At 40.3% G+C, this 24,268-nt stretch overlaps 1 long non-coding RNA gene across 1 annotated transcript; it reads right to left on the bottom strand.

Moving 5' to 3' along the window:
- Positions 1-427: 427 nt before the first annotated feature.
- LOC120519482 lies at positions 428-19,752 on the bottom strand. The gene is made up of 2 exons (XR_005631533.1): positions 18,776-19,752; positions 428-559 (listed from the first exon to the last, which is right to left on the bottom strand). It is a non-coding gene; the product is annotated as an uncharacterized LOC120519482 (long non-coding RNA).
- Between the last annotated feature and the right edge of the window lie 4,516 nt (positions 19,753-24,268).

Raw genomic sequence — 24,268 nt, 5'->3', positions numbered from 1 at the left:
GCTAAATAATCTTTAACACTTCACCTGAAAATTGAACTACTTATATGCTTTTTTGAGCCATTTATGCTGGAAAGTAAGATAAAAGGTAAATCTCTCAATGCTCAACTCCATCAAAGGAAACAAATATTAAACTGTAAGTGTGATACTATTTTAATAAGGCACATATAGCATTGACTCAAAGCTGAAAATCTCAATTCTCTATAATACAACAAAGTAGTACGTCCATCTTCACATCTGGAGGGACGGAAATGTGAAATAAGATACCATCACCAAATATCATTACTAGAGTATGTTAGCTATAGACCTTTCCTTGGCTCAGATACAAAAGAGCTCGTAATAAATGGAGAGTCATGAACCCAAAAAAGGTTTTAAGTAAAAATGTACCACCATCACATAATAGCAAAGATATGATAAAAGCAGGCCTTACCTATCGTCGCTAATCCCACACATGCGCACACGCTCATTGTTCATCCAGCTGTGAACCGTGCCGTACAGCGGTGTTGCGGAGAGCATGACTGCGATTTCTTCTGAAGTAAAATCTTCGGTACGCTGGCAACTCCTGAACAACCAGAATAAAATACAAAATGTTGAAATTAATATTTACAACAGCATAAGTGTGATCACAGTAGGCATGTGACCATTTGAAAGTCAATTGTAAGAATAGTCGTTTGGCACAGCACATGCGTCTCATTCTGCTTATGTGTAAACGCTTGAGTCGAACAGCAGTGAATTAAATCATTTACAGGCCACGTGAGCCGATCTAATCAAGCCCCCGCCCCCTCACCCTTGGGGCAAGCTAGCACAATTAAGTTTATTTTGCCATAGATCAAGTGGTCACCTGGTTGGTAAAACGTGTGCGAAACATAATCTGCCTGATCGTGCATTTCTTCTTTGAATTAAAATCCTGAGAGGAACCGAGCGCGAGAAAGTCGCTGTGACTCTGATTAGCATAATCACTTGCAAGCGAAGCCTTTCGCGAAGCTCTGATGCGTTGTGCAAAACAGTTAAAAATTCAACCAGGAAATCCACGAATTCAACAAAGAAATTACAAACTGGAAATAGAAATACTACTTAAGACAACATCGGCTTCGTAACGTTAAGTGTAAACGAACGTTCTTTGACACCAAGGATAAAAAATCCACTAAGTGAAGGTCTTTAAATAACCCTCTAAACAAACAGATACGATGGAAAAAGAAAAGAAAGGCATCAATGACAGTTAAATCTTGATAGCCTATAACAAATTATTGTCAATTAAATGCAGCACATAAACAAGATAAGCGGACAAGTTTTTGGAAGAGTTGAGGAAGAGGGAATGCTGGAGCTGGGCAGGGCATAGCTGCCTGGATGTGATTTTAATTTAAACGTGCAGCCTTTTGTCGCGGTCGAAGTCAAGCACATTCTGGTTCCCAGCGCCGTATTCACTAATAGCTGTGGGAGCTTTTGAATGATTAACACGGTCGAAGGCAGCAATAGATGTGGAGTCGCTGAGGTGAAGCTATCTACAGGGCAAATTGGACAGCGAAATGCAATCTGCCTGCCACTCCGCAGACGTCTTTGGTTTATCAGAGCAGAAAGACGCGGACGCCCGCATCGAGCGTCTCAGCGACAGAGCGGCACCTCCGGCACATCAATCCTCCTGACAGGCAGATCGCTCACCTACAAGACGCAGCGGCCAATTCCCTTCCCATGGCGATATTACCTCCCTGCTGCCGGGGATCAACAGCCATTCTTGAACTGAGGGTGGAGATTTCCCATTATCCTGCCCTGACTACCAGCGGGCGGGGGACTTTAAACTGAACAAAAATCAGCGTCACCTGCTCAGATGCGATTAAACTGCAAATCTTTTTTCTTGTTTGCATGATAGCCAGTTTTGAAAGAAGAACACACTTCGATTAATTTCACTTGCATGAAAATTCAGCTGCATATACGTCACTCTTGCCTTTGGTTTCGTGTTTCTCACTTTTATTACACGTTTTATACATGTTAGCTCAACGATTTTCAAAAAAGATGCCATGGAAAAGGGCAGCCCTTCCAAAAAACGTTGACCACCATCAATAAAACAATGGCATAAATGGAACGTTGAATGGATGGCATATAAGTGAGCTTCATAAAATACATGCAATAACCAAGACATGCATAACGTCAAACCTCAACAGCCGTACCAGCAAGTCGCGACAAAACGAACGGAGTTTCTAATCCACATTCCGAGCGAACTGTTTCACATATGGATATCGTGAAGCTCATATTGTCCAGAGCATAAACCTGTGTCTTGCCAGCATTCGATTAAACCGTTGCACACCCAAGTACTTTTAAAAATCATCTTTACATTAATTAATTTTCCTTTATAGTACAGTGCAGATCCAGCAATACTAAATAACATCTGCATGTTTTGCCCAAACGTACAATTTGGGAAGGGGGCGTATATTGCCCCAATTTTACCCGACTTCAAACCCTTGAACTTTTTTTTTGGCAGTGGCTTGAAACATTTTCAAACCCCTTACTTCTGTTCATGGGCCTACTCAAACTTTAAAAATTACCCCACTGCGGGCACACCCGTTCAGGAACGGAGAGACCAAACGCAACAGACGGGACTCGAACCACAAACGCTAGACCTGTCAAGCAACCAGTTTTATCCAGCAGTTGCCAGCAAGAAACACAGAAATTAGTCAAATGAATTCCTCTTAAGAAGAGCGTACTCAGCTGACGGGTTGGGGTAAGGAGTTAAAGAAGTCTACGCCCAGCGTGTTAAAACCACTTTGCACAACAAACAAAATAAATGGTTCTCCATCACGCAAGTTTTGGCACAGCTTGTACAGTAAGTAGGTAGCGATGCTAGCGCCTGGTTTGACACGCTACATTGTTTGGGTGAAATGGAACTGCAGCCTATAATTATCTACATTCAACTAAACAGCGTAGTCTGGTTTTAGAACTGCGAAAGGTTTTTCGTTTACGAACACCTATCGGACTGTGCACTGCCATATAGTTGTAACCTATCGTGAGAAAGACGTTTTGGACTGCATGTTTCCTGGTTTCATCTCCAACACTACCTCAACAGACGTCTCGGAGCAAATAACTTACACAACAATGTCCCAGTTATTGTGAAAAAGTGCGACCAGTTCAGGCAGTGCCAGTTCTTAATCATTCGTGTAAACGCGATATTTACAGAACTTATAAATAAAAGTTAAGACTGCACGTGCATTTTTTGACTTAATGAAGGCGTTTCTGTTCTAGTTTGAGAAAAACATTAAGTATTACATTGCACATGGCTATGTATGACGTCTCAATACAGTATTAACTGTTGTCGGTAATTTATCTAAATGACGATTCATTGATACATTTAAATTTGCACCATTTTTGAGTAACGTGCAAGAATGCACATTTACTTCTAAGTTCCAGAACAACTTATCCCCTTTCGGGAACACTTAGGTATCTGGACCTCACAGCTCGCTCGCTCGCTGAAACCCAATTCTACATCTAGATCGCTAACTTGGTCGGCTGTTTATCGCCCAGATGAACTTCATCTGAACTGTTTCAAAGCAGAGGTCTGCAGTACAAACAGCGGCGCCAGCGATAATTTCCCTGTAACAAGCAGCCGACGTTAACTCGCTGACCTCTATGTATCTATCTTTCTTTGCCGGTCGGCAGCGACGAAGATTACTAAAAGTCTTTGTAGAAGGACAAGTCGAAGAAAACAAATGCATGAGCGCGGATTTTTTAATTCATTAATTGGGTTCTTAATGAACAAAAACACACGGCGGTGAATAAAAAGCGCCAGGCATGCGTGTAAAGACGCAGAACAGGAAACCTGACTCCGCGGAGGGAGGGAGGCAGGCAGGCAGACTAAGAGCCTCCTCGCACAGCTTTCGCTGTGGTCTCTGGGGATGACGGGACCAAGAGACAACGTGAACAGGGCAGGGTAGGATAGGGGGTGGATCAGAATCCTAGTAAATGACAGAGTTCGCAATTCACATAAGCCTAGGGCTTAACCCGTTCATGTTTTGAAACATACTATGCACAGTATTATTTATGAAAACGTTCATGTCAACAGGAAGCGGTGGGCTAAACATACTCATACTGTGCGATTTACACAGAATAACCTCAAATTGACGTTTAATACCCGTAAAGGTGTTTGTTGGATCGATTGTGGCCGTTCCTTCAAAAATGTTAAAATTAGTATTTCTAGTTAAGACAGTAATTAAACTGTTGCTTGGTTTAATTATAGTGAAGTACTGTACGACTACGGTCAACCAGCTCAGTTTCTATACAAAAAAAAAAAAAAAAGGCCAACGAATGGTATTAAGAGTAAAGGAGGAATTACGGAGTGTGTACACTCCTTTCTCTCTCTAAAACCGGAAAAAGTGTTTGTAACGAGCAAGCGTCAAGGTGTAGACCGCAAGCCACAAAGGAGGGTCATTAAGGCTTTGGACAAGGACCCTCAATTCAACGGATTCTTTTGTTACCAATGGAAGTTTCATCATATGCGTTAACATTTTCCTCGGTTGTTTAAGAAGGTCTTTATGTACCACTGAACATATTTTTGAAAGAGACTTATACAGAATACATAGTCGAAGTCATTGTTACCGTAAGTGTCATGCATGGAAATTAAGTCAATAAAAACAAATCACAACACCACGACCAATGAATCACAAATAGTTAAGATGGGGAAGAGGAGAGGGGTATGCTCTTAAACGTTTATTATGTCCGCTAGAGTTAGCACTGAATCTACATATCTCCAAGTCAGATTCAATTCATAACAACGCATTAGTTGCCGGGTGATACATTGATTATCTCGAATAACGTATTCCTTCTATCACTCGCTCGCCTTCTTAAAGAGTTAACATTACACTTGGCTGCAGCTGCTTCGTATGCAAGGTCAATGCACCACGAGGGAGATTTAAGGACCTGGGGGCGATGCGGTAATAGCGCAACCCATTTTTATCATTTAAATTCATTATACATGGGCTGTTGTCTTGGAGTCCAGAAGTAAAATGACAAGCTTGTAAACAACGGTAATCAGCGCTGCTCTCCGAAGGTGTGGGACTTGGCAATGAGACCTTATAATGTTGGATCTACGAAGAGAGCGAAAAGGGCAGAGAGAAAGAGAGAGAGATAAATCAGCGGTATCAGCGCAGGAGCTCCGCTTTGGCGCCCTCTCGCTTTCAGCGTCTGGCCTCTGGCCAGCGCTATCTACCGCGGGATCTGTTAAAGGTGCAGGGCACCTACAAAATCCATTCCTACCTGGTTGATTATTACAGTTCTTTCTGTTCTTAAACCAATACAACAACAAAGCCTAAACTAAGAATCCCCCGTCGCTATTCCGCTGTGCTCACATGAATTCAACTATGTATCCAGGGTAATAATGGCTACGCTCTGATTAGAAAATGTCCAGATTGAGCTTTTAAGAGACGAGGTTTGGTGTACTTTTGGTGTATTATTCTGTTGACACTTTAATCCAATTTGAAGGTCACGACAACAACAAAGTGCTCGAAAAGTAAGATTTATAGCGCCTTTCCACAAGAAACCTCAATCCATGTCTTAAAACATCTACATACCCTTTACTTTATGTATACAGAGCTATAATTGTGTATTCTATATCTAGTTCGTCGTGGCAAGCTGATTTGGATAAACAGAATACAAGACAGATAGATATATAATTAAAGGCAAAGAAGAGATGACTAAGCTAGCAACCATGGTGTTCTCAGTCCATTATCCTATCTACTAGGCCACATTTAATCCCTGATATGTCTAGGTGTCGAGATCATGACCTGGATTTACAGTTAAATTAGCAGTTAAGGTCATGTGCAAGAAAATACAAATAATAGGACCATTCTTCACTAAAGGGATTATCATCAGTTTGGGTATACTGTTGTGTAGCTGTATCCAAAGGGTTAAGTGAAAGCACTTGATACAATGGCAGCTCAGTTTCTTATGTAGAGTCTTATTTATTACACGTGATGTCAAAAAACGATTCGTCCGTTAAGTCTACTCTTTCTGTTATAAAAATCGATTTTCAAACTTGATGCGTCGAATAAGGAAGGTTTTTAAAATCTAGACAATATTCGAGCGTATAGAAGCGCTGGTGACAATACCGTTAATAACCTTAACCGCGAGGCGTTTGAACCTACTACTCCATTTGTCTACTTGGGGTTTTCTTCCATACCTCAAAACCAAAGATGTTCCGTTATTTACCGAATCTAAATCGATAGCTGGAGTGTGCTTGTAAGTGGGTCTAATGATGAACCGGCGCTTGAGTATAGGATTTGTTCCGCTCTTGCGCCCCACGTTTCCAGGGTAAGATTACTTGTAGAAGGTATTTGATAATAGGAACAATTGCAGTGTTTGATGACAAACTGTTTTGCTACGTGTTTATGATATTGGCTTGCGATGTGCAGAATTACTTCTTATACCTGTGTTCGCTTTATAAACTTAGACACGGTCGTCCTGGTTTATAATTCAGTAAACCAAACACTCGTTTTGGTAACTGGTTAGTTGTTGCGATATTTCTTCGCTTTAACCAAATAAGTAAAAACATCACGGACTGTCAGTGCGTTGCCTTGCTCAGTCATCCGACTGCTGGGTTCAAGCAGTTTCTTCGTGGAGTGCAGCTAGAGGGGTTTACTCCCAATCCCAAATATTTCCACGATATTCTAATTAGTACTTGGGGCTGTTATCACCACACCGTCCTGTTTATGACATATTCAGTCTTTGTCTTGGCATATGTTGATTTAAAAACGGTGAAAGTAAACTCATCACAAATTGAGAAGGTCATATTTTAACCACCTTAAAAGTGAATGATGTGTGTGTAATATATATTTTAGAAGTTTTGCTATATCCTTCCATTTTTGAACCCGCTCAATTCCGATCACGATAACAGATACCGCGCAGGAGCCAATTACGGCAACACTGGTCCAAAGAGAGGCAGTAACCATGATCCAGTGTGGCTAGGATACTCGATTGACTTTTGAAGAAAGCAGAAAAGACACAGGCGTACAAGATGTTCGAAGACAAAAAAAAAAAAAAAACGATTTATTCAGTAATCGAAAGACGTTACGAAATCCCCATCAGTAATATCAACACAGAGAAAAAAAACGCACGTTTAAAATCTAGTTGCGTATGACTCGGCAGAACACAATTAATTATCTAGGGATGTACATTAATCGCTTAAAATGCTGCGGAGGGTGCGGGTGTGGAAAGTACGCCATTATGATCTTTAAAATATAGAAAAATCTACTTCATGAACTCCAGGGTAAATAGACTAAAAGTAGGATGGTACGGGCGAAAGGAATATTCTATGAGTTTTTTTTTTTTTTTAACTGCACCTTGTTTCCTTTAAGCGTGTTTTCATTACCGGGTTCTATTCTGCAAACCACCGCAAGGATCGCGCACCTCGTTACTCCATTGATTCATGCCTAGTCTTAATGATTGCAATAAATCAAAATTAAAAACCAATTTACTTCAGACGAATTCTAGGGTTAATGACACCAGATGGGTAAAATGATGGTCAGGAATTCCCCTTGAATCATCTTGCACACTTTCGTGAGCACGTCGATTAAGCTTTAAAGCGGGTCTTGCATTCCGCAATTTTGGCTCGTAGCACTTCCGCAAGGAGGCAGTTGCTTGCAGAACTCGTCTCATCTCGGCTTTTGCCGATTTCCCCATTACATATTCGCTAAAATGGGGCACATTTCGAAGCATTCCTAAAGCAAAGAGTGATTACAGCTAAAAATGCTTTCTACTGAAAAGAAGTCACCCCGGTGACAGAAGACTCGGAGTTACCCTTTCGCAGTGAAGCTTACAGCGTGTACATTTTGCGAGTCGCCTATTAAAGGAAGGAGGAAGAATCTGAAAGTACTGCTTGCAGCATTCTTCTTTCTGCTGCATTTGAGAAACTCTTCGCCCATTTTCATCTATTACAACAATGTTCTCCACTTCGGATACAAGACGGCAAGACAACGAATTAAACTGCTTATGAATGGTGCGTTGTAAAGTTGCCTATTTTATTATAAACCAGAAGGAATCCTGAGCTCATTACCCAAGTCGGTTAAAAATGGTAGATGATGTAGCTTTATGCCCTGTCAAAGTACAAAGCTAAAATGATCGAATAGAAGCATCAGACTTCACTATCCACCCCCTTCCCCGTAAATAAAGTAAATACCATCTGGAAAACATCCCGGACGGGGGTGGGGGGATTTAGTGTTTCGCTGGATTGTCAGGGTGCGCGCAGCCTATCTCAAACGTAGCGCCTCCGCATATTAACGTGCGGTTAACAAGAAAAGTTCCAGGTTTTCAAATCTCGTCTGTTTTAAAGACATATTCAAGTAGGTTCATTTGTTTATATGCATTTTATTCTTGGAGTGCTGAATACAGCCTCTTAATGTTTTTAAAAAGTTGCATTTGATAGCCATCAAGAGACTGCATGTGTACCCTTACGTTTTCCCAGCGCACAGCTCATTAAAACGCAAGGGTCTAACTGTGATAAGATGGTCGACTTATAAGCAAAGGAGGAGAGGCAAATGCCAGCAAACAATTGTCATCTAAAGCGGAGAGAGACGGGACTATTCAGAAAGGACGTTAGTAGATATCGATCGCAGAAGAGTTGACTTTGCATAATTGTGGCTGACAGGGACTGTGTTTCCCACATTGACGGCGCAACAGCTTTGAGGGGGTTGATCGATTTGCTGGCAGCGCTGAGCCCTCCCCCTCTCCTTTCAATTTCACTTCGTACAGTACCTGAATGGAAGCGACCCCCGGGGAGCCCACAGCAGCGCTCATTAGAAAGCAAATGGACGCACTGCAACGGTGGTTCTAACCCAGCAACACCCCCACCCTCGACACACACACACTCTCTCTCTCCCACACACAACAAGGCAGCGTCCTGGGCTTTGCCGTAGTAAGCATTGTTATTTCCTATAGGGTATATAAGTGTGAACGATCCTAATCGTAATGCGTTTTCAAATACAAAAAGATTGGAAAAGGCGGGGTAACGGGGTATTATGGAGGTTTTTAAAAACACAGCGAATGCATTTTGTGGGTTTAGGACTATCCAGATTTGAAATCTTGAGAATTAACTACGAATCAGACTCCGTTATGCATCCAGCCTGCACATACCATCTCAAATCCCCCATGTTTGCTTTATGTTGGCCATATTAAATTACTGGGGATAATTCTTCGGTATTCCTGAGCAGTAGATAAAAACATTAATCTCTGTGCTTATAGCTCTTACAAATTTTAGCATCTTCAAAAAAAAAAAACCAAAACAAACCACAACCACCACCCCTGGGATTTATATGAACTACGGGGCAACGTAATGAAAGTAACTTAATTCTGAGTAAATTTAATCGCTCGATATTCCGTTCTGAAGATCTGGGGTGAAGCACGATGCAATTTTGCAAAGGCACTCGGATCCACTAAAGAGATATGAACAGTTGGGCAGCTGGAAAGCAAAAATAAATAAAATTTGGCATGTGTCGCCTACACTCGTGGCTTGAAAATCCTTCCGTGACCACAATGGCAGATGACTGCGCTATTTTATTAAAGACCCTGCTTAGAATTTAGACCACATATGTGCAACTGATGTACAGTATGATTATTAAAATGACGAGCACATGCGGCATCCACAGCGTTTTTCTATTTTTTGGAAGAAGGGGCTCGGTGTATAGCAGACGTTCCTTTTTGCCGCAAATTAAACGAAGCAAAGACGGCGTCCTGTCAAGGTTACCGCCTTTGCCTAAGGCGAAATACAACGAGCTTACTGAAAAGAGGGCACGTGCATATGCAACAGATAGCACACATTTAAAAACCAAGTAACCGTCTATCTTTTTACATGTCCTGCTTTTATGGTTATTTCCCACTGAAGCAATCGTTTTATGCATCAAAAATTATAATTTCTTAGTAAAAAGAACTTCGATGAAACCGAACTCTAGTGGACGACGAGATCGTCTGGCTCGCAACTCGGGTTTGAGTTCTAGGCCAGACACTGCCTGGGAGTGGATTCTCTGCTGCCATTCAACTTTGGAATGTTGATGGGAACTTAAAAAAAAAAAAAAACTTGTTATATGTCTCTGGAGTCACGTCCTGTGTTGGTTTTGTTTTACGTCCTGATGTTGCAGTAATGGAGAACACAAAAGCAGAAGATGGATGGGAGGATAGATATGTGCCGATACGTCACGAAGAGCAAATGAATACCCTTTCACCACTGAATGGATGCGTACTCTACAGAACTATGGAAGGAACGACTGGGGAAGGCGTGAAGAAATGTACAGTCGGCAGAAAGGAAAAACACGCTTTCGCTTTAAAATATACCTGGGATAAAAAAAAAATAAGGAGATCAAACTATAGAAGTTGTTGTCCGCTTAATAGTATACTAATCCTTTTTTGCGATCTTTAAATTTGTTGTCTAGGGTTTTATAAAGGGGAGTCCAACTAGAGACATTATATTACCCGATATAAAAAGACCCACATCCTACTGTCACAAAAAAAAATATTTGGATTACCGTTTAAAAATTGGCATTTAATTAGACAATGTCCGATTTTATCTCCAAAAAAAAAAAAAAAACACATATAGTTAGTAGTTTCGCATTCGACTAAGGCAGAGATGTAAGAAAGAGTCCCCTTCTTGTGAAAACAGATAAACTGTCGCATCGCCAAAAAAATACCCGATTCAAGTTTTTCACTAGAATGATCGACTGGCTGCGCAGCGACTGGAGCATGCTGCGTCTAAAAATGAAAAGGAAGAAAATCAATTCAAATTAACACTGGGAGTGCTGTCTGTGCCTCGTGCCCTATAGGTGAAGAGGCAGCCCTATAATGAGAGCTTTGTGCAGCCAGAGAGAGGGAGGGGAACGAGGGCGCCGCAGACAGCCCTGCTCCCCAACAGCTGTCGCATTATTTGCGCTGCCTGTAAACAGGCCTCACATTCTCCTATCACCACCCAACGCAGCGGAGATGGGCGAACAATCTTGAAGGACGAAAACCCATGACCAACAACAGTAGTATTGTGAGACAGATCTACTAATGCAGCTGGGCTCGCGGGAGGAGTTCCAAATCCGCAAAGAAGCGCAACAAAATAAAAGATGTCCCTCAAAATGAGTGGCCAGCTCTTACGCGAATGTAAAGTTCTTTAAAACTAAAGAGGTATCCAATCCGCATATAAGGCACGTTTTCCCAGTAGTTTAAACGGCCACACTTCTAGCCTCTTGCTATTTCGGGTTAATGCAATCTATTTGTGCACCTACTCGGAATTGAAAGGGGCACAGAGGCTAAACATATTTTCCCTTTGTTACCTTTAAATCTTTTAGCGTTTAACGATACTTTTGTGAAGAGGGGAAATATTCACAAAAGTACAGTGATTTAAATTAAGTGTTTATTTTGTACACACATCCAGTTCCCTGCTATTGCTCCAGTTGCTTGCCACATGAATGGAAACAAACCAACTTCGTAAAATTAAGAGTACCACCAACGATTACAAGCGCCTGCAAATAGACGTTATCTGGACAAACACAACCAAAAACAAGTCCCCACAGAGTATAAATGCAATACCCTTGTATAGACACGTTAGAGGTGCAAAACTTTTTCCTACTTTCGTTTTGAAATGGGCAAAAAAAAGAGTATGTTATGACAATCTTGGCTAGAAAATTTTAATAAACACCACCTAAAGAAAAAAAAGCTTATTGACAAACATTTTGAATACGACTTTACATCTGACAAAATCCCCGATTATCACATTTTATAGCCTAGTTACCGTTTAGGTATCCGGAATAAAGATCTGTTATATGGACAAGTGTCTGTTATTTATTTTGCAAGTATTAATTTCTCTCAAAAGTACTCCACTGTCTGTAAGGTGCTTACTCGACTATTAATATAACACACATTTCCACCTCAAAACCCCGTTGCCTGTTTGGTTAAAGCGTTCATGCCGTAGCCAACTTTACAAAAGTACTAGAACTTAACGGCACACCCGTTTGGTTGCCGTTAAAATGAGCATCGATTACTGAGATTGGCTAGATTAACTTTCAAAGTTCGCCCTTTACGTTTTCCTAAATATTCTGTCATTCTCCATGAAGCACATATACTTGTATGACTAAAAACACATCTTCAAGTAGGGCCTAACCCAGAATTTTTTTGGATAGAAGTGCACCTGTCCTACATTTCACCTCAATAGGAGTGCAGTATTTAAAAAAAAAAACGCGATTCGTCGCATGCAGTAAACGGCAAAAGCAATCACATGACACAATTTGATAACGGTGTGAAATGTATATGTAAACTTGTTGACGACTATGCTGAATTGAAATCTTTGGGAATACAGAATGCTAAAATCTAGGAATTTTAGCCTTAAATTGTCATTCTAGGATTGAAATACACATCATGTGTACCGCTTGTTAAATCATTGCAACATAATGTTGCTTTGGTTTTCACTAATGCCATCGAGTTATGAGTCAGTTATTTAAAAATGCTAAACTTTCAATAAAGCTGCCCAGCAGAGTTGTGCAAAGACGACATGAAGACAAAACATTGTGGCCTGTTTGGGACAGGAACATACCTGTAACCGAAGTGTACTTCAGGTATAAACAAATAAATAAATAAATATGAGGCATCACCCTCTGCTAAAAGAAACAGTGGAAGCATAATCTCAGATTGTTGTAGGAGAGCAGCGATCCATGCCCTTTCCGAAAACCGGCTGCACAAAAGATTCTGCAACCAAAAACAGGGCATGAAAAGAGCTCTCCTGTTTCAGGGGCAGCAATCCATCCCCTGGGGGCCGAGACAGAGTGCAACTTCAATCGAGCCATGACTTCACTTATGGGAGCCAACTGTGAAACACGATCTGGCCAGCTAACCGCCATACGTTCAGTTTTAGGATACAGGCTAAGAAATCTGTACTTCAACTACACATCTGTAGGTTTAACACCTAATCTGCAGCCGTCAACCTTGTTTTGATCTTAACGAAAATGCAAGCGCATACTGTCCATACACACAAAGCGCCCTTGTATTTCTCATTTTAGACATTTATCCGTCCCATTCTGCCAACTTTAATTAGTTCATAGTATCTGTTTACAAAAGATCATATTTTGGCATAAAACGTCCAGTGCATGGTTTTTTACATTTGCTTTAGGAAGGCAGAGTGAATGGCTCTGGCAACGTTGAAACATATCAAAGGTAAAGAGAGATATGTATTAATGAAGCTCTGGAGTCAGGAGGCTGCAGCGTTACCCTCTACGTCAAATCAATCTTATATTAGGCGCAAGTCCGTAATTGGGCCAATTTAGAATTGTCCATTGCCCTAGGTCAGCTTTGGTACATGGGAGGAAACCTCGACTTCCCAGAAGGGAAGAAAAAAGAAAACACAAATGGAAAAAGGGTTTAGACTCCATTGTGTTAAAGACCGGATGTCACTAAATTAAAAAAAAAAAATCATCTCCGCTAGAGTAAGTTTGGGTAGATTCTTGCAGTTTGTGCATTTTGAAGCATCTACTCACATATGTTATCCACCAATAATATCTTTCCTTCCACATCCCCAAAACAGTGCATATCAGATTGATTGACTGTCCTTATGTTGCCCTGTAATGGCGAAGGGGTGTATGAGCAAGTGTGCTTGGCGGAGTCCTGACTTGCACCAGAATTCTGCCCACCCATATCCAGTATGTCACAAGAGTGATCTCTCCGTCAGTGACAGAGGTACAGCATAGGTAAAAACACTTATGTGCAACCTTATTATTTTTTCCACACGAACCAGGCGGAACAATTATCCTTAAATGTAAACACGTGCTCTCGTGGTCGTAAAGTTGGGGACGACTAGTTCCGTGGTATATGTTATGTTCAACCAAAACCTTTTCAACTTTAATTTTACAGTCTCAACGAGCAATCAATTAGAGCTTTTTGCCAAGTCCTAATCATTGAATCACCTTGAATATACTACATATTTGACGATAGTCCCACTACCTCACAAACAAAATAATTAGTTTAGTTTAACAGAACCACCAAGAAACAAAAAAGAAAGTGATTCATGGAAGGTTATTCGAAAATTAAAGTTATCAGAAAACAATTAAAAACAAACAGCCAGACTTGTACTAGACATCCCTCGTCTGCAGTTACACTATTTATAACTTAATGATGTTAAATACACTCAAGTAGAAAGAAAAAAAAAAAAAACAAAATTAAACAAATCTGTAATGCAAGCATTAACCTATAACCATGACGAATGACTTGCTTCTATTTAACTGGTCTAAGGTGACCTTGATAAGGGGTCTCGAGGACCATGATCTGAAAACCTTGAAACCTAACATACAAATAATCTGACAGCAGCACACTCAAAAGGTAGTGTACCCAATGTGCTCATGAACAAAAGTCCCATGTTTTCAACCATCTCGTGACAACTGAGGCAGCTAAACAGTGCACCTTCTGCTTAAGGGTCTGCAAATGCTCTCCGAAAACCGTTCATTCACGAAAAAACAAATTCACAGAACTTTTGGCAAACAAACAAATAAAACCCCTTAAAACTCATAGCACAGAAACGTGCACATGTACTAGTACTTCTTCTGTGTTTCAGTTTTTCATTTTTATCACCTTTTTATTTATAATGGATACAACACAATAGCAAGACGATTTGAGACCCGCATTGAACGTATAGCTCTTCAAATCTTAAGATCATTTGCTGTGAACACATTGAACTTTAAACTTCAAGAGTGCAACAGGATTTGACAACAAATGCGGCACTCCATCCATCCACGCAGGTGCTAATGCACCTTCCATTATTAGAGATTAAATGTGCAGCAAATGCCACATGCAGTCATTTTATATCGATTATATTCCGATTCTGAACTCATGTACTTATAAACTTCGTGTTTTTTTATACATGATCACATTGTTGTATTAACATTAACGAGATGTTTTCCGATACAACTCTTATTTTGATAATGTAGCCGGCGCCACTCCTTTGCGCGGACTGTAAGCACTGCCAGTCCAGGCTAATCAGGTGTAAGGTAACTGTCACATTAAAAGTTTGACACGTATTAATTGACACGGCTCATATTAATATATGGGGTTTTCGGGAAGAATTTTCACAGACAGCGTTCGGAGCGTGTATCCGCATACATCGCACGTAGTATTCCTACTGACTTTGCATAACTGGTGAAAGGCACTATATGATGTAGATTGAAAGTACAGAAATAAGGACACATATTAAGGTAACAAAATTACATTTCCTCAATAAAGAATTATGAAAAAAACTAACAAATATCCATTGTCATGGATGGGTGACACCTGTTAGTTAATAAGTATCGAAACACTCTTTACAAAATTTACTCTGCATTACGGTCATGAGACTGCATTATACATGAACAGAAGTCCTCGGAAAACGTTCTTAATACCTCAAGGCATACTCTGTGTAACTACAGTCATGCCTGATAGGTTCGCGCTTCGTAGCGGGTAATATGAAAGGTCCAAAACAGTATAAACGACATGCATATTTTAAACACAGCAGTAAAGTCAATGCCAGGCAGGTGATGAATTCTTAATACCCCACTGTTCAATAATGAAAACGAACTGCCAGCAGCCCTATTAACTGCTGCTGAGAAACTTTCAAAGCACACACCCATTATCGAGATTTTTTTTCTTTTCATTGCTAGCTGCATCTTTTTGAACATTAATTCGGTTTGGGGGACTGGAGTTAACATGCATCGAAAACTTTCGACTTCCGTAAAGTGAAAGAAAAGAAAGCGGCTAGATTCAAACTTTGCTATTACCGAACAGGTTAATGGTACCGCCTGGTAGAAAATAAAGACGACTGCAGTCTCACTAAATCCTGATGGATTCCCCTTCTCTTGTTAGCCTAACGTATTCGCTAAAAGATCGCCTCATAGGGTTCTGAACAATTTTAAGCTTGCACTTCGGCTGAGAGCACTCCTTAAATTGTCTGGATATGTACGTGCGGGAGAGCTGGTCTCGAGACTGCCTAATTTACCGGTTATACACTACTTCTCTAGTCATTGTGCTGGAGGAAAAAGCATTCACATAATAGATAGTGCCTCGAAGGGTTAAAAATGGATATTACAGTCTACAGTAATACCCCCTTTCCCACCAGCCCCGAGTTACCATCCCTTTGTTATTTCAGGTAATTTCCAACCTGGTTTCTCATTTACATCATTAAATAAGAATTATAAACTTTGCAGTACATATCGCTTTCAAATAAACAAACAAGGAAACATTTAATTGGTATATTGAATAAAAAGTTGTACATTCATTAAGAAAATATGCAAAATTTGAAAAGCCCGACGACAAAGTGGTCAGCTCTGACTAGCTTACAAGAGCAAGCTTATCTCCTAGAAAGAAACTCGCCCTTTTGAAATGAAATGGTGCACTTTAGCCGCTGAAAACGTTCGATTTACTGAGCAAGTGACAAAAATTGAGCAACTGTTCTAAAAATTAACCAGCCGCTAAGCTGCTTGTGCACTAGGTGGTCTGGAAAAAAAAAAGTTCATTTGGCCACACCAAACCACAGGGAGCAAGAGTGCCATTCCTTCATGTACGTAGACGAAAAGTCCCACCACCTCAACTCATTTGCCCGCCTTCAAATAAATCAGCGTTCGGCGTAGCTGCAGATTTTCGACAGAACATTGCACCCTGCCTGAAAGTATCTCTTGAGACAAGAGACAGACAGCACTAAACGTATTAATTGACACGGCTCCAGCACTTCTGTTCAAGCATATCTGCCAGTGTCACTTTCGTGGCGCGCACACTCGAAGCTCCAGAGACAAAGACTCCGCGAAACACTAGGGATTAGACTCGAGCCGCGTCTGTTTAATCATGAACACTGAGATACGTTGCCCACGTACGCACTGCTAAACAGAAACAAATGCATTTAAAAAGAAATCTTAAGAAAACTACATGAAGATCGTAGATTCCTAATATTTACATATAATGCTCAAAAAACAAATACCCCCGATTACAGGAACTATATATTTTTTTTTAAATACAGTACATCTGTTCTCGTAGTGGTCATCTCTCTCTAAAAAGTACAAACACAGTTTAATGACTTTCAACCCATTTGCCTTAAATGGGTTAAAATGCGTCTTCAGTCGCTACCGACGCTAAGCAATGCGTATACTTTGAACTATCTGTGGCAGCTCTGACAGGACTGACGAGCGCGAGCACACGCGCACGCGCACCCACACACACACACCTCCCCTGGTGCGCGCGCGCACACGCACACACACTTCGCTGAAAGTGTCGAATTAACGCACCAGACCCTCCCCGACGCTTTGCTAATGCCCTCTAAGACGCGAACCTCACAGAGAATCCAGGGCTCTCGTCAACTACCGATCGAGCACACCACAAATTCCTCTCATCTCTACGCCCTTGGTCGCTCGGCATAAAAACCAAACGGATACACAAACAAACCTTAAACCTCATACGTCAGCTACAAAAGTTTACAATTACCCCGATACGCCCGTCTGCAAATCATTCTAAAACAGAGCTCCATTTGTGTGTTACTTTAGAGGCACAGTAGTTTAACTTAAGATAAACTGGTAGCTCTCCCAGATATTTAGACACAGCTAATGTTTTTTTCCCTCTTTGTCCGTGAACTGTCTGATTTGTGTAAAGGTAAACAGACCTCGATTCTGCTAAAAGGTGCTGGATAACTAATGAGCTGTAAATTGCATTGATCCGAAGAATACTCCCCAATTAATGCGCTGCCTGGGACAGTGCAAAAACTCCGCGAATGAACACAATTGGGCCTTTTAACATTCGTACTACACGAAGCAAACGATCGTTATTTTACCAAAAACTTAAAAATGTTACGAGACAAGTTTGATTTATTTTATTGCACGGCGCAGGAACGATCGCAACGATGTTTCGTTAGCCGTTAAAAGCTGCAGTCGGATTAAGTGCCTCGATTCAATTCCGTACTCGAACTCCTATATAAGCCGTTTATGTCGACGGACCTATAAAAAAGGTCTTACACGAAGAGTTTTGGTTCGTGTCTCCACTGTCGCATTTTTCATTCTACGTGCATACATAAATCCAACTAAGTTTGCCCAAAGCCATCCCTTCCGCAATCACATACGCTTTCATAGGCATTCTGGGGTGCATACGAAGGGCATAAACCGTAAGTGATCAATTGTACGCCCGAAAACTAGTGGGGTTTCGAATCAATACCAAGCTCCACACAGAACGTAACCAATGTTGCTCCCTCATACGTTCGTCTTCTGCCCATCTTACAATTCGCTTTTAAAAAAGGAGAAAAAAGTTCAGTCTAATCGGAGCCACTAGCTCGAAGTCGTTCCCCTCGCGGGAAGCCCCGATCAGGCAAGGCACTGAGTCATTATTGAAAAATGTTTGCGCCTTTTCCAGTGTAAGATATCTTAAACCGATTCTGTGTACGTTGCAATTGCTTATATGAGCCTTAGCGAAATGTTTCAGACACACTCATTCGCTTCTGTCCTTTTCTCTATTAATATTTTGATGTTAAACATCTCTGGCGTCATGCGCCTAGGTTCAACTCCCCGGACCATGCTCAGACTAACTTGCTGTAAGATCGTCTACTAATTTTTATTTCAGTACCAGTATAACTGAATTCAACTCTCAGTATCAAACACCCAGTCCAACAATTACAAAGCAGGGCACCTGCAAGTGTCACCTTAAACAGACTTAGTTCGTTGTCATCGGCAGCAACTCAACAAACTGCCCACTGTTCAATAAACCACAATCGTTACTTTAACACAACATATCAGAGGTGTACTTCGAGACACTTATTTAACAAATTAAACCAATACCTTACCTGCAACTATGCCAAGTCCTGGATATAGATTAGTGTCTCCGGTTCCTTGTCAACTTTTCTCGTTGGTTTTAAAGTCTGTGCATTAAAACCAGCAGCGAATGCAAAACAGGTCCTTTCTCTGAATAGATGAAATCAACGGACAGACAAAATCCAAAATTGCCACCGAGATGGTTTGATACCAATATCAAGGAAAGTTTCGTTTACGTTAGGGACCGTAAGAATTGCCTTATCCACCGCGACTCTTTTGAGTTTTAGGAAAGGTTTTCAAGAATCCAGAATATCGACACTTTAATTATGTACTTGTGCTTTCTGTGAAACAAATATACAAATTAACGAAGTCGAAGCATAGGTACTTTTTCAGTAACGATCCCAAGAGTCACAATACATTTCCAATGGGGAGGAAAAGGTGCGATAAAAACGGTAAAAACTCCACACATCCTCGCAGATGGATAACCAAGTTTGTACAAGATCCCAATCGAGGTATTCCTGGTATAACAAACAAACTTCTTATTCGTATACAATTAATTTCTCCAGAATACGATTCTTAAGTACAGGTGGCAGTGGGTCGCAGACTCCTGCGATTACTGCAGTCCCGTAATGCCTCGCAGCGCCATGTTGGCTTATCGCTGCCGCCGTGCGAGAGCTTTAACAAGCCGACTAAGCGCACTCACCCACGCCTTTTAAACAACAGCGCTCTTCTTTCCAGGGTTATAAACATCCTGTAGTTTTTGTTTTTTTCCCCCAGTCGCTCGTTTTCTTCACTTCTGATACAAAAGTAAAGCAATATGCTTCTTCTCTCTTTTCTCACTCTGTGTATTTCTTTGCTGCGCTTTACTATCTCGCAAGCTTCGGCAGCGCCAGACAACAAATACAGCTGCTGCTATCTCCGTGTCTGAAGCGGAGACTGGGAGATGAGTGTAACTCGCTCCCACTCACATACAGACTACCCAGAAGGCCAGTCGGGAAACCGCAATTACCATAAACCTCCGGCGAACTTAATTCACTTCGGAGACGTTTTAAAGACGGCTGTTAATAACAATAATAAGAAGAAAACGACGTGTATTTCTGATCCGTCCTTAATATATTTATTTTTTTAACCATTAATTCATTAGGTTCTAATGAATAATATAAATTAAAGTCGCATTTGAAGGTGTATACACTAAATAACCGATCATACTCACAGGTTTTATTAGACGACTATTAAAACGATTGTTTTAATTTTAAGCTATGTAGCAGCCTATCTAATTCTAGGAGGTGGCGTGGGATACCCCAAAAACTTGCATCCCCATAAAAGGATATACAGTTAGTTAACGTAGCCCAAATGATTAACTAAAGCACAATTTCTCCAATTACTATTTTAAGCAATGTGCTTTTGTCTGTTAAAGGGTCAACATGTTTCTATAGTTTACCTGAATTATTCCCCCATTTTCCAAATTATATAGTTATTAAATTTTAGTATTTCTAACTATTTAAATTGTTACAGACAAATCCAAATTTACATTTTTGTTTTCACTAAGTATTGCGAATAATGCCGTCTGCATTGTGAATACACCTGTACGTGCATAAAGGGTGGTATTAATTTTAAACTTAAGATTTCCTCCGCGATTATGGTCAGGGTTAAACGAGTTTAATGATGGGTGTAAAAGTGAATATAGTAGTTATTAAATAAGTGTATACAAACAGTGCGCGAGAAGTCCGGACATTCTTCTGCATCCTATTGAGTACGCCAGAGAACTACCAGGTATCCAGTAACACGGGGCCCTTGGTTCGGACCTCGGGACTACAATGCTATTACTCCCTATCGTAATTAATTTTGCCAGCTACTTTTCTGACTGTATCTCCAGAAGCGGACGACGGTCTTTAGGCTTGTCCTGCAGAGACGGAAAAGGGTGGAGCTGTGATCGAGCTGACTGTGTCAGATTGGGGTATGAGATATGTGCCCTACTGCGTGAAACACTTAGACCTCCGCGTGCTCGGCTTCCCAAGCTATTTGCGAGGTCGCCGGCCTATCTCCAGAAGACGGAACTGCGCCTCTAGTGTTTGATCGTTCCTCAATACATGCAGCGCTATAAGTGGCCACAACAGGATGCCGTCTATTGCTTCGCAGTAAAGGTATGGACGAAATAAAATAATTCGGCACATTCGAATTCAGATTAAATAATAATACATATGTCTGCATCTATACTGATCTCTTCGCATTTCCCTTAGATTATGTAGTTATGCCATTTTCTTCGCGGTTTAATCTTTCCCTACCTTGAATCAGCATACGTGTCAATGTCATCAATTTTAAAATACAATACTGTCCTATATATTTGTCTGTTATACCTTTTAAACAAACATTCAGACACTTTTTTGTTGACTCTTCTTGTTTTTGAAACAAGCTCCACCAACGTACAATAAAGAAAACGAACAGAAAGGGCCACAGTGTGTGCTGGCCAGATCAGCAGGAAGCGAAATAATCACGCACGCTCCTGCTGTAATAGGATTGCCAGTATAGTCTGACAAGCAGCCCTCCCTCCCTGCCTGCTTGCCTGCCTCCTCCCCCTCCCTCCTTCCTGCAGCCCCTCCGGGACGTGACCTGAAGGTCAGACCGCTGTGCACAGTGCTCAGCGCGGGAAGAGCTTTCACAGAGAGAGCGAGAGAGAGAGAGCGAGAGAGAGAGAGAGACACACACATACAGAGCAAGCGAGCGAGAAGCGAGAGACGGAATGAGCGTCTCGTAAATACAAACGAAACACCAGCGATCGGCCTTCTTCACTTTTTTTTTTGTTTACCCTTCTTTGAGAAAGGATAGATAACGCAAGATGCTGAACACAGTGAACAGTATCTTGTAAACACATGCAATGAAAACAGGATCTTGAATTTCTAAACTCAAAATTTGTATCCGCAGACTTTAAAAGACATTGATAGTAAGAAATAATAATGGGTTGTATCGGCCAAATTGTTGAATTAATTTTTACTTATTGGGGTCTTACAGTTTTCAAAATATGTGCAATCTTTTCTTTAAACTGAGAAAATGCAGCACATCAAATATAAGAAAGGTGAATACTGCAATATTACAAAAAAAGGTCCCACATAAACCTGACAAATATGTGTATATAAATCGCAACTTTTACTTTGCACACATGTATTTAATAATACCCATTGGTGTATTTATACATTAAATCTTTAAAATAGCTGAAAACAAACACTAAACCCCATATCTAAGCTTACATGTTGCCACCTTAGATTCATCTTGATGTAACATGCACGTCATCTGGATATTGGAAGGACACTGGTATTCCTGGAGAATACTCCACATAAACAATGTTAGAATTCCTAATCTCCTCTGAAAATTACTAAGCAGATCTGTGAGGCAGCATCGCTAAACCCCTGTGCCGATGTGCAACTGCTTAAGTATCATATTTTTATTTGTGAAATATCTAATACAATTGTTATGTATAGTTCCCTGTACATTTGCTTTAGAGGTAAAATTATGTGTAAACTTTAGTCTAGCAAATTTGTCATATACTGTGTAGTTTGAAGGTTCTACCAGTATTTGAGTGAGTTCTTCTCCATGTCATCCTTTTTTTATTCCTACATCCCAAAGGTTTGTCGGTTAGATCAATTAGCAACTCTATTATGCTCTGGTAGGACTGTGTGCATGAGTGTCCCTTGCGACAGACTGATGTCATGTTCAGGTTTGGTTCCTGCTTTGTGCTCAGTGCTACTAGGATGTAGCCCCACTCCAATAACCCTAAACTGAATTATTGAGGTTCAATAATGGAGGTTTGGAACAAATTTGAAGTTATGCATGAATCAAAGTAGTGTCTTGTGGAATGCACACCATTAAGCCTTAATTCTGTATAATTCTCCAATGCATTTTACTTCAAGCAAATTCTGAGTTATGGTGAAGAAAGGTGGCTGAATAGACACAAAATGCTTAGTCACACTTTTTACATACTGTATGTGTGGTGTTGGCACATTCTCCTTTTATTTACATGTGGTTTTCTCTGTGAACTTCGATTTTGCTTCCACATTTCAAAGACATGCTTATTAGGTTAATTGGTCACTCTAGATTAGCTTGTTTATGAGTGAATGTGTCCTTAGACACACTCCTGTCCTATCCAGGTTTAGCTCCTGCCTTGAGGGCAATGTTCTTGGGATAGTCTCTGGCTCCTGCAATTCTGCATTGAATTAAGCAGGTCAAAACACTGATGGGTAAAACTAAACCTTTTAAGTCTTACTTCCTGAAGAGTACAAGAAGGATGAAGGCAATAAACATCTAAGAAGATTGCACTCAAATTCCCATTGGCCTCCTGATCATAGCAGTAGGTCTGTGCCGTTCTCATCTACACGTGAGTGCCAATCCAGCTCTATTAATACCGCAAACGGAAGTCTGCGAAATGAGCAGAAGATGCCGAGCAGTGTAAAGAGACTGCAGCTGTCATCTCAGCGATAAATGCACCAGGGAGCCAGGCCCTTTTTTTGTTCTAAAAGTTGAATGCATCTAGCTGCCGCTTATGTGTTCTACATTAAAAAAAATAAAAATTAAATGGTTAACTTTTATATTTATTATATGCTCCATCAGCTATGTTCTCAATTTATGCCTCTTCCCATAAAGCAGTGGTTCTCAACCTGTGGGGCAGGCCCCCCTAGGGGGGCGCGAAGTAACAAAAAGGGGGGTGCAAAGATGTAAAAAAAAAAAAACAAGAATCAAAAAATATGAAAAACAACATCTGTTGAGACCAAAACAAATTAACTTAAACTACACATTCTGATACTAGAACAATAAATATAGAGTTAGATAAATGTTGATAAAAGTTAACTAGGTATAATAAAATATGCATCTACATTTCAAAAAAATGTTAGGGGGGTGAAAACTCAGGCCGCAAATACTTAAAGGTTGAGAAACGCTGCCATAAAGAACACAAACTGGTAAGAACTTAAGTTAGACAAAAAGCAAATCTTAGCAAAAGGATTGATAGTGAAAGGCTACCTGTGTTAAAAAAATAAATAAATAAAAAAACTATAACAAGTCGTGAAACTATAAAATATCTTTTTATTTCTAGTAAAATTTTAACATATTCCGGTCTCTCCTAGCTTTTAATCAAACATAACATTGTTAAACATTATTTGAGTACACAGTGAAAGTCATAAAATATAACACTATTACACATGTTCTTTACAGAACTTTGAATCCATCAATTAATTAGTCTTATTAGGGGACACACTGAATTAAAAAAAAAAAAAAATCAAAAGGAAATACAGTACTGTATTATATAGTACCATGATATAGCAGCACAACAAAAGTTGCTATGTGGGAAACAGGATTATATAAATATACTGTAAATACTCATTAATAAGGTAAAAACAAATCAGCAGCTATTAAAATTCAAACACATGGCAGACACCAGAAATAAATTAGTAGTGCAGCTGAAAATTTATAGAAGTAGCTTTCAAAATAATGCATAATTCAATGAATAGGTCAAACAATAAAGGGGATGGCATGGT

The sequence above is a fragment of the Polypterus senegalus genome, unplaced genomic scaffold, assembly GCF_016835505.1.
Source record: "Polypterus senegalus isolate Bchr_013 unplaced genomic scaffold, ASM1683550v1 scaffold_1713, whole genome shotgun sequence".
In the NCBI taxonomy this organism is placed as follows: Eukaryota; Metazoa; Chordata; class Cladistia; order Polypteriformes; family Polypteridae; genus Polypterus; species Polypterus senegalus.
The sequence above is the reverse complement of the archived record's forward strand: the minus strand, read 5'-3'. Positions and strand labels throughout refer to the sequence as shown.